Raw genomic sequence first — 11,503 nt, forward strand, 5'->3', positions numbered from 1 at the left:
CAAACTTTCTGAAGAAAGCACCAAAATTTGTATGAAGCTTATTTAATATACCTTTAATAAAATAAGACGCGAGGACACGCTCTATCTGTCCTGGAACCTACTTTTAAATCAATTTAAAAAAAGGGAAGTAAATAACGGCTTTTCTGAGATAGAGATTTTCCTGAAATTGCTATCTGTCACAATTATTTTGTTAAAATGATTTAAATGTTAATATAATGCAATAGTGTGAATGCGAGGTGTGTCAACTGTTGAAATTGTATGGATATTTATTGAAGCATTGCATGATAATCATCCAAATTCGCACTTGAAAATGGAGATTATAAGTACATTACATTTAGTACATTTACAAACTTGTATAACATTAGAAGTAAATATATTTAATACCCGTATCATATAGTATTTACCTTCATTTTAAATCTATAGGTAAATCATTATATTAAACCTTATTTTGTCAATATTTGATATTGCACGTGTTACTTCACCTTTTACAAGACTTACATTGTTTACTTCCCCTAGTATCAAAATCCTATTTCTAAACATGTGTCACTGCAAACTTCACTGACGGTTTTCCATTTATTTAAAGATGTTCAGGCAATAATATTTCTTTCTATTGGTTTGGTTTAGTGAAGGATTAGAATATTGTTTAATTCTAACACTAAAATAATTAAACTGAAAGTAAAATAGTATTTACAACGTTCTTAGTGAAAAAAGCTAGGGTTTCGATGATTCAGTACATTTGATGCAAGTACTGGCATGTTATAAATAAAATTATTTTAAATGTATAGCAGTTCTATTTGTTATTTTGGTACCTATATGCAAATGTAAAAATAGTTTAAAACGAAGGCTAAGCTTTATCATTGGGTTCTAAATGTTATGTACAGTCTAGGTATACATCTAAAGAAATGACCTTTCTCCATCCGTCAACAAATGTTCCTTTTGCTTACAGAATATCTTACCTGGCATGTTGGCTGTGGGGCTTACTATCAATATGGTTGTAATCTATCTGATATTACTAACAATTATAATAACCTTGGCTAAAACGGTCACAATTGAAAGTTTGTTTGGACCTTTAGAGGTACCCGAAGAAAAGGTGCCTAATGACTGGAAGTCTTGTTTATTTTGCCAGTTAAAGACAAACGAACCTCTCAGCGACCCCACAAATAATAATAAGAAATTATATGATACTAATAGGACTTATCAAGAGTTATCAAAAAGAATCCAGACATTATCTGATCTTAATGCCCTTCCGTCTTATGTAGATGTAAACAGAATAAATAACGGTGATGGCATTGAGACAACTTTAGTTATAAATAAAGCAAAGTGGCATTCAAATTGTTACGCAGTATGCAACAGACAGAAGATTAAAAAGGGCTCTGAAGAAAAGAAAGCTTCAAACGTGTGAACAGTTGTCAAATATGAGTCCAGTTAAGAAAAAAAATGAGATATAGCACATCGGAAACAGCTAGTTATAGTTCAGAATCGAACACAGCTCCTGTATTGACATGCTTCTTCTGTGATAGCGTTATACTTGGAGATTTTCACAGGGTCGAAACATTATCATTAGATGCAAAATTCGTAAAATTCCCCATGACCTTACGGATTCAAAGCTACTTATGAAGTAATCATGTGGTGATATGGCAGCCATGGACGCAGTTTATCATAAAAACTGTTTAACAGCATTATACAATCAGTATAGGAAGTTTGAATCTGCACAAAATGTGCTTGGAACCTCGCATACGGACATTGCCCCTGAGCAAATTGCTTTTGCGGAACTTATAGATAATATTGAACAGTTTTACAATCTTTCAGTTCACACAAGTCATATATTTAAACTTTCAAATCTGGTGAAATTATACCATGACCGCATTTTAAGTCTGGGTGGTACTTCACCAAAACGAATTAATAACACTAACTTGAAAGAGAAAATATTGAGAACGATTCCATCATTAGAAGCCAACAAGAGTAACTGTGAGGTTGTATTGTCATTTAAAAAAGACATTGGCCATGCCTTACTTTGTGCAAGTAGTATAAATCACGACAATGAAGCTGTCACCTTATTACGAGCTACAAGTATTGAACGAAAAAAACTCTTTAGCAAAAAAGGATGAATTCAATGGCTCTTTGATTGATGCCCAGTATCAAGATCTGCACAAATATTTAAATATGCTAGTTGAAATGATACTCTCTGGGACAGATATTTGTCATGAGACTGGACCAGAATTCAAGACATGTTCGTACGCGGTATCCTTAAGATAGAAAGACAATGTTGCCCTTATATATGGGCCTTACAGTATACAATAAAACCAGACGTAAAGATCTTGTAGACGTATTGTACGAAAAAGGACTTTCCGTATCCTATGACCGTGTGGGTGATGGTGGATTCGTTGATCTTACCGAAAATCCAGATGCACTTCGTAGATGGACGGTGTCTGCACCAGAAACACCGCGCTTTCTTATGGAAGCGAGTGATAAAACAGACACTCCAGATGATACGAAGCACCATGAGGAGAATCAAACTAAACAAAAACTGTTTCAGACTCAGGTACGCCATCTAGTCGAAACAATAGATGATATGGGAAAACCCTTTGAAGAAGACACATCAGACCTCTATACACTTGACACAAAATGTGTTATGTCTCCTGAGGTTATCATAAACGTCAAGACAGCAGAATCAATTGGAAAAACTCAGTACGAATCAATGAGTGTTGAATGTCTAAGCAACAATATGAAAGGTTTTTACGAGACAATAAAGCAAAATTCGCTTCCCTTTTTCGAACTGGGTCCAGAAAGAAAGAAGCAAAGGTATCACAAGTTAAGAGAATGAAAAGTGACATTCAATTATTTTTTAGAATGTATATTTCATGTCAGGTAAGAGACGGTGATTTATGAACCTTTTTTGAACACGAAAGCCATGCATGGCCCCCATCTATAGCAGAAAATAACAATATGAGACTAGGTAGTAAAGCAGACCTACTGAAGTGTCTAGAAAGAGAAGAGGAATCGCCAGAGATAAGTCCTCCTGTAGAGATTAGCATACTAGATGGTGCTGCCATTGTTAGTCCCTCGATCCCAACAGGTCAGACAAGAGAGTTCTAACGCTCAGTGGTTATGCATTGAAGCTTGTATTACCTTATATATCTAAGCAGCTAATGTCAGTCGACAGGATTGATGTAGTATGGGATACATACAGACCCGACAGCCTCAAAGCACATACTAAACAAAGTCAAGGGACAGGCGATAAAATCAGAGTAAACGGATCGATTCGAATTCCTGCTAACTGGAAATCATTCTTTACGGTTGATGAAAACAAGACAACACTTATGGGGTTTCTGGCAACACAAATTAGTCTTCTGAAAACACCACAAGGAAATGTCGTTTTGACCACTTATAGAAAGAATGTTTTAGTTGCTTACACCAGCACGAAGCCAGTGGAACCAGATAATAGCAATATCCAGCCTTGCAACCATGAGGAAGCTGATTCTCGTATGATTTTGCATGCTGTGCATGCGTATAAACAAGCTACAGATGTCCTAGTGCTAACGATTTACACCATCAGTCAGTTTGAAAATTGTGAACTGTGGCTAGCATTTGGACACGCCAAACATTTCAGGTACATACCAGCTCATTTGATAGCCACTCGTCTTGGCAAAGATGTTTCGTTTGGCCTTTTATTTCTTCATGCATTGTCAGGATACGATGCCGTCTCTGAATTTGAAGGCATTGACAAAAAGACAGCATTTACGCTATTTGTCACGTAATTACGTATCGTTCGTGGAAAAGACACAGTAACCAACAAAGTTCATTTCTGATTTCTTTGCGTTTTATTTCTGCTTATTAACACAACACAACGTTTCCAAAATGTTTGTCAAATACAAGATACATGCGAAGCCCGCAATGGGCCCATCGCCCGAAAGCCAGCAATAATGCGACTTGTATGTTCGGCCGTTTAAGTAAGACCCTCTTTCATACAACGCAGATGCCAATTTATACAATAATGGACAAATAAATTGGGTGACGGCTGTCTGGATGATTGACTTTAACATGAGTTGAATTACCTGATACGTGATGGCTTTATGTGTGACTTACATATCTTGTGCATATATATGCCAATAATTAAGCGAGACCACGTTTGTTTAACTGTCACCTGTCATTTAACATGAAAATATACACAAATTAACAGTGCTGCATGTGCTTACAATAGACATAACAAATTAGTGAACCCAGCCATGGGCCATAACTTGGTGCATTTTTTCTCGTCTAATTTGACGATGACATATGATGCCCATTTATGCATTTCTTCATGAAGACAGATATTATGTTTCAGTTACACCGAACAAGGAATATACATGAAATACACCAATTATGCGACACACCTCATTTTCATTAAAGTAAGATTTTATATTTTATGATTTAAAATCTTTAGAAAGATCAAATCCTGAATGACAAGTGTCTTACAATATCATGTATCAATGTTAAATGACGTTGATCGATTGTCCACGTAACACTACAGGCGTTGTTTGACTAGTGACCTCCTGTGCTGTCCATTCGAAGTAGGTATTGCCCGGGTTGAATATGTACCTGTTGCGGTCATGTAGATGTCTTGGTTTGTTGTTTTCTGTCTATGTTGATTCATGGGTGATGTTATCTACCATTGCTGTCGTGAAGAAGCTCTATCTATCGCCAAGCTGTGTAGGCAAATCGCACGTGGTCGGTTGCACTCATCTGCGTATCAAGGTTCACATCGAGGCTGGAAATGTCATCGTGGTTTCTGTTGTTTTTGTCGCTGAACCAGCCGTCATCACGTCGTTGTTTCTGTTGTTGAATCCATCGTGATATTGTCTCTGGATATGGTGTTGATGCGTACCGCGTTGCTTATCAATTGTGACGTATGTTAAAACCTTTGTGATCGCATTGTTGTTTCTGTTGTTGTTGATTGTACTTTTGTTCTTGGTTCCAGCGTCTTCATTTCTCTTGGGACATTAAGATCTTCTATTGGCCATAATGCTCACGAGGTATTAACTATAGCAGTGTTCTCCTTGATGTCTTAGGCCTCGGAAGTATCATTCCAAATGCGTTAACTACGCACGTCAAACAGTTGAACGGCTGCATCTACTCTATAGTGTTTAACGTCACAAGTATTGTGTCCAGTGTTGCGTCACTTGTTGTCCTTCGAAATCTTCTGGCGTTGGTCTTCTTTTAGCGATAGAACCAGGTATTCACTTTGAGAGTAAACACCGTGATGTTCCATTCTAATTATGTTGTTTGTTTCTTCTATTCGTTGTGGAAGGCGTTGTCTCGCGAAGTCGCTCTTCTTCGGCGTTGTCTTCAAATCTCGATATTTTTATCTGCGTCGTGGTGATACAAGTATCAGTTGTTCAAAATCATGGCAAACATTTATAAATATCCCCTTAGTTATTGTTAAATATCGTCATGACAACTTACTGTGATATCTTATTCAAAAAAATAAATTCTTTACAACGAAAAAATATTAGTCAATTCCTCAAAACATACTTCGGATAAGTACATGACAGTTTGACATCTGACAAGCCATTTACTTAATATGACTTGTGTACCGCCTTAGGCATAATCATTTTACGCACGTGCAGCCAGTAAATTTTTGACAGGCGCGCGCCACTTTATTGACCTAGAGTAATGGGTAATGATAGACGTACCTGTTCATATCATGGTTTCATAAACCTCATCTTTATCACTATAGTTTTGCCGTTGGGCATAGATTTATTGACATGTTTGACCTGTGCACTTGTAAAAATGCGCAAATATGACAAGGCAGACTTTTATATATATGCATTCATAATATAAGAACACGTATCGGTATACTTCAAAATTCAGGTCTTTGCTCCTAATCAAACTACTCAAATAATTCTTATGCGACATCGCATCTTCTGTCCATAGCGTAATTTGCTTCGATGGCACAGGGATAAATTCTCTTACTCATGAGGACGCTAAGGTTATCAGAACCTCGGGCTCGGTATGTCCGAACGCTGATCAGTCAGCCGTGCTCATAAAATATAATTGTAACCCTTAAACAATTATATTAGAAATTTAATGCGTACATATCGTTATATTTTCACTGCGCTATACGCGTCAGATCGCATTAAATTCTTACTTAAAATTACTCAAGACCTTCAATATTACCGATATCCTACATATATTTGCATCAACACAATGACGTATATACATATTTACATAATATTTTTTTTTGTGTCTGCCCTATTCATATTCGCAATCAACATTATTTTTCTTATTTCATATTTTCTTTTTTTTACAATTCGGAAAACTATTTTTAAATTTTCCAATAATTTTATTTATTCGTCCTCTTTAAATTTCTTTATCATTCTAATAAACAAAACCTGCCTTATTTTCTTAATAAAAAAATAAACAAAACTGTCTTAAATAATCTAAATTCCTAAATTCTTAATTCTGCCAATGTAAAATACTAGGTAAATTCTTTGAATATTTTTTATATTTGTTTCTTCTTCGAGTTTTTCTATTATATTAATAAATAAAATCATCCACAAATTTTCTTTATTAAAATAATAAACAAAACTGTTTTAAATACTCTTATTTTTCCTTTTACATTTTAATTTAATGAAAATTTACAATCATTCCAACAATTTAAAATGTATTGGTATGCAAAAAAAACCATATGTCCGTACATAATCCTATATTCTAACAATACCAAAAATATATATATAAATTCTTTAAATACTCTCTGTGTGTACACCTTTAATTTAATGATTTCCATAACTCATAAAAATAATGTAAAACTCAAATATCTCTTTTTATTCTCAATTCACCGCTATTTACAAAAATGTACCGAAAAATGCAAAATTGGCATGTTTTTTATATTTGCAAAATTTGTTCGTACATAATTTATTATCATCATTATTATTTTTAACATCTAACTACATAAAATTCTTTAAAACAATTCTTAAAAATTTTGTTGTCATGACGCCTTTTACTTTCATTTTCTACTTTATAAATTTTGAAATTCCCTCTCCAAGTTTGCCATAATTGTTTTAAACAACTGACCTGAATTCATGTCGCGTTGTGGTTGTGATGTTTTCATTTTTTCGGCACGTGATCGCACTTGTGATCGTACTTCGGTCGTATCCATGGTACACGGCTCCATAAAATGTACTGTGTCACGTAATTACGTATCGTTCGTGGAAAAGACACAGTAACCAACAAAGTTCATTTCTGATTTCTTTGCGTTTTATTTCTGCTTATTAACACAACACAACGTTTCCAAAATGTTTGTCAAATACAAGATACATGCGAAGCCCGCAATGGGCCCATCCCGCGAAAGCCAGCAATAATGCGACTTGTATGTTCGGCCGTTTAAGTAAGACCCTCTTTCATACAACGCAGATGCCAATTTATACAATAATGGACAAATAAATTGGGTGACGGCTGTCTGGATGATTGACTTTAACATGAGTTGAATTACCTGATACGGGATGGCTTTATGTGTGACTTACATATCTTGTGCATATATATGCCAATAATTAAGCGAGACCACGTTTGTTTAACTGTCACCTGTCATTTAACATGAACATATACACAAATTAACAGTGCTGCATGTGCTTACAATAGACATAACAAATTAGTGAACCCAGCCATGGGCCATAACTTGGTGCATTTTTTCTCGTCTAATTTGACGATGACATATGATGCCCATTTATGCATTTCTTCATGAAGACAGATATTATGTTTCAGTTACACCGAACAAGGAATATACATGAAATACACCAATTATGCGACATATTCATTACGCTCCCTCATCTTTTTCCAGTATTTAAACGGTTGTCAAGTCCCTTACTTTCAGTAACAGATGAGGATTTCAAAGTTGTAGAACGATACAGTATCTTATTGTACAGCAAAACCTCAGCCCATGCGTCTGTAAATGAAGCTAGGAAGCATCTCTTTTCTCAAGGAAAAAGACAGATTGAAAACATTCCACCTACCAGATGCGCAGTTGTCTGGCATGTTAATAGGGATGTGTATTAAGCAGGTAACGTTTGGGGTCAAGCCATGATTGTGAATCCTGAGTTGCCTAATCCTAGTGACTGGGAAGGAAGAACAATGACACTTGGGTCCCATTTTGGAGTTCTATTCCGGAAACTGCTAAGAGTTGTAGAGAGCTTATCAAATGCAACTGTAAAAACACATGCTCTGGTAGATGTAAATGCATCGAGGCAAAGTTACTCTGTACACAGTTGGGCCATTGTGGAGGCCTTTGTGTAAGAGAATAAGATACTTGCATAATACGAGTATATACCACGAGTAATAGATACATTTAAGTATATACCCTATAATAAATAGGTTTATGATATGAATACATGACTTCAGTACGAATTACTGCTGTATAGAACTAACGGAATTATCTATAATACATTTCATAATATGTTTAGATAATACCGGTATACATGAAAAACCAAGAATAGGGCCTCATTCCGAGTTTTGATCTGCTGATCATTTTAGTTGTGTATAATTATGCATTAACCATACATTTACAGACTATTGAATATTCATTTTTAGGAGACAATTACTACTATCGAATCTTACACGAACCTAACAGAATTAAGATAACATATTCAACACTGGAGTTGTTTAGACTTGATCAAGTTCATTTGTTAGTTAGTTTGTTTGTACTTGAAATATAATTATTATATGTTATATCATGCATTTGATATGAACTGAAGTTTATGAATAGTTATGAAATAAAAATTAGGTATTGTTTTGCTAAATCGTTTTACTCATACTCAGTATTGAAGCTGATACTCAGTATTGAAGCTGATATACACTAAACAAGTATTAGTATGTTCCCATGTAGGGCCTCATATATGGCTTTAATCTTAATAATTAAATATGTAAAACTTGTTATGAGATATTAATAATGCAAAAAATGATTAATTATTTAAAGATTTTTTATTGGTCCGGTGATTCAACATTATTTGTATTATTTGCATAACCAGAGAGGTATTACTTTAGTGTTCTCCATTAGGGGCCTCATTAATGTTGGGGGAGGAATTGTTTAGTTTTGCATTTAAAAAGTTGTAAGACATTTATTAACATCAATTTAGTTAAATATTCTATGTAGGTTAGTGGACATTTTTAAGTTTAAAATGCCTATGTAAACCATAATTTTAGAATTTTCCCCCTGGTAGGGCCTCATTTTTGTAATTAAACTGTGTTTTTAGTATAAACATGTTTGAAATATTAAATATTTATACATTTTTAGATAAATAAACAATAGTAAATAAAAAAATATGTATTGTGTTTATTTTCTACCTTGTTACTCAAAAATAAAAAATGAAAAATGGGCCCCCTTTTGGAGCCTCGTTTAAGGGCATATAGAGTTATCCAATGGCGTGTCCTCACCTTTAATTGAATTCAGCATACATTAAAATGGATATATACACAGTGTCATGCTTTCTTTATAAAGTTGAACATCTTTTTCATATAACCTATTAACTAAATTACTTACAACACTAAATAAAAATTTAAGATAAAAAAATCCAATCAGAAATCATTTTCTTATGTTGACATAAGTTATTTGCAAATTTAACTAAAATATATATTACCGTTCGCTTCCCGTTATCCAACCCGATATGTCTCCCACACTGTCCATGTCCCTTTTCCGCTCATATACCATTTAAATCATGCTAAAGCATGACTCATTGTGAATGGCTGCAAGAATAGCCTGTGCAACACTTTAAATACGTACTCAAACAGTGAACCTATCTTATAAGTTATGTTGGTATTGATAACTGTCGTTAAAGGCAATCTAAACAAATCTTGGTTTTCCCAAGATCAGAAATTTGTTAGTTCAGCCAATCAGCTATTGCTACGTATGATTTGCTTATTTTGGCTTCGTCTTTAATGCAAGTCACATGCAGGTTCATTAAAATCTAACTGGATCAGACAATTATAATCATAATATTTGAGAACACATGAAAGGTATCAATTTTCAAGGCAAATACTTATAGCAACATTGGAGCTCAGCTCTTCTTTGATTAGAATATTGATAAATATTTAATATTGATCGTGAAGGTGCAATTGATTGCATTCAAGCCTTAATTCATTTAAATTGCTATAACTATTGTAGCTGAACATGGTTTATTTTTGTGGGCTTTTTTCTCTCGAGGAAATGAAAATTAAGGGTGTTTATCATGATTGAAAGGATGCGTATTGGGGATACATAGAAAATGATCACGATATTGTATTGATGATGACCCTGGCTATGGTTTGCTGATGATGATCATGGGAATGATATATTGTTTTTAATGATGATAATAATCATATTCGTGATGTCGATGATGATTATTTATGAAATTGATCATCATAATTATAACTGATGATGATGATGATGATGATGATGATGATGATGATGATGATGATGATGATGATGATGATGATGATGATGATGATGATGATGATGATGATGATGATGATCATGATGATGATCATGATCATGATGATCATGATGATGATTATCATGAGCATGATGATGATGATCATGATCATGATGATCGTGAGGATGATGATCATGATGATGATGATGACGATAATGATCATGATGATGATCATGATGATGATCATGATGATGAGGATCATGATGACGATGAGGATGACGATAATGATGATGATGATGATAATGTATGTCTGTCTGTCTATCTGTCTGTCTGTGTGTCTGTCTTTCTATCTTTCTGTATATCTATCTGCCTGTGTATAAGTCTGTCTGAACGCGTCTGACTGTCGGTCGGTCTGTAAATCTGTCTGTCTGTCTGTCTGTGCATCCATCTGTACGTGCATCGACCTGTCCATGCTTCCGTGATTCACAAATTTGCACTTTCATGTAAATACTAACACATTTATTTCTCAAGCCATTTAAATGAAACTGCAAATATGCCATTGAAATAAAGTTCAAATTTGTGAAAGACACGTTTTCATTCTCATTGATCAACTTTTTTTATAACTTTATTGTCCTTGTTGATAAAACAGTGCGGCATTAGTCACCTTTGGGATAGATCTTTTGTTCTAATGCATCTTATGTCCAAATCGTTGTATATTGGTAAATTTATCAAATCCCATATTGCATGATCTGATTTTTATTTGAATGGATTTGTCCAATACTATTTCCAAACTCGTGTCAATTGTTTTAAACCCCCTTTTACCAATCACTAATTTAATTTACACCAAATCTCTATCAAAGGTCTCGCGTTTTTTAATCAATTGCAACATAATATATCTCTACATTGCTGGGATGGAAAAAATACATACTCGCCCTACATAGCTTAAACATTTCATCAACTCACCTTTTATCAGTGTTTCAATTTCACCACGCTTTTCTGACATAACTTTAGAAATATTCTTGGCAGATCCCTAATGCATCTCTTAAAAAATGGAGTGATTACTGGTTTTGTACATCCGTATTTTTAGAAGTTGAAAGATCAAAGTCAATGTACCACTGACTAAA

This window comes from Dreissena polymorpha, chromosome 3 (assembly GCF_020536995.1).
Source record: "Dreissena polymorpha isolate Duluth1 chromosome 3, UMN_Dpol_1.0, whole genome shotgun sequence".
Lineage (NCBI taxonomy): Eukaryota > Metazoa > Mollusca > Bivalvia > Myida > Dreissenidae > Dreissena > Dreissena polymorpha.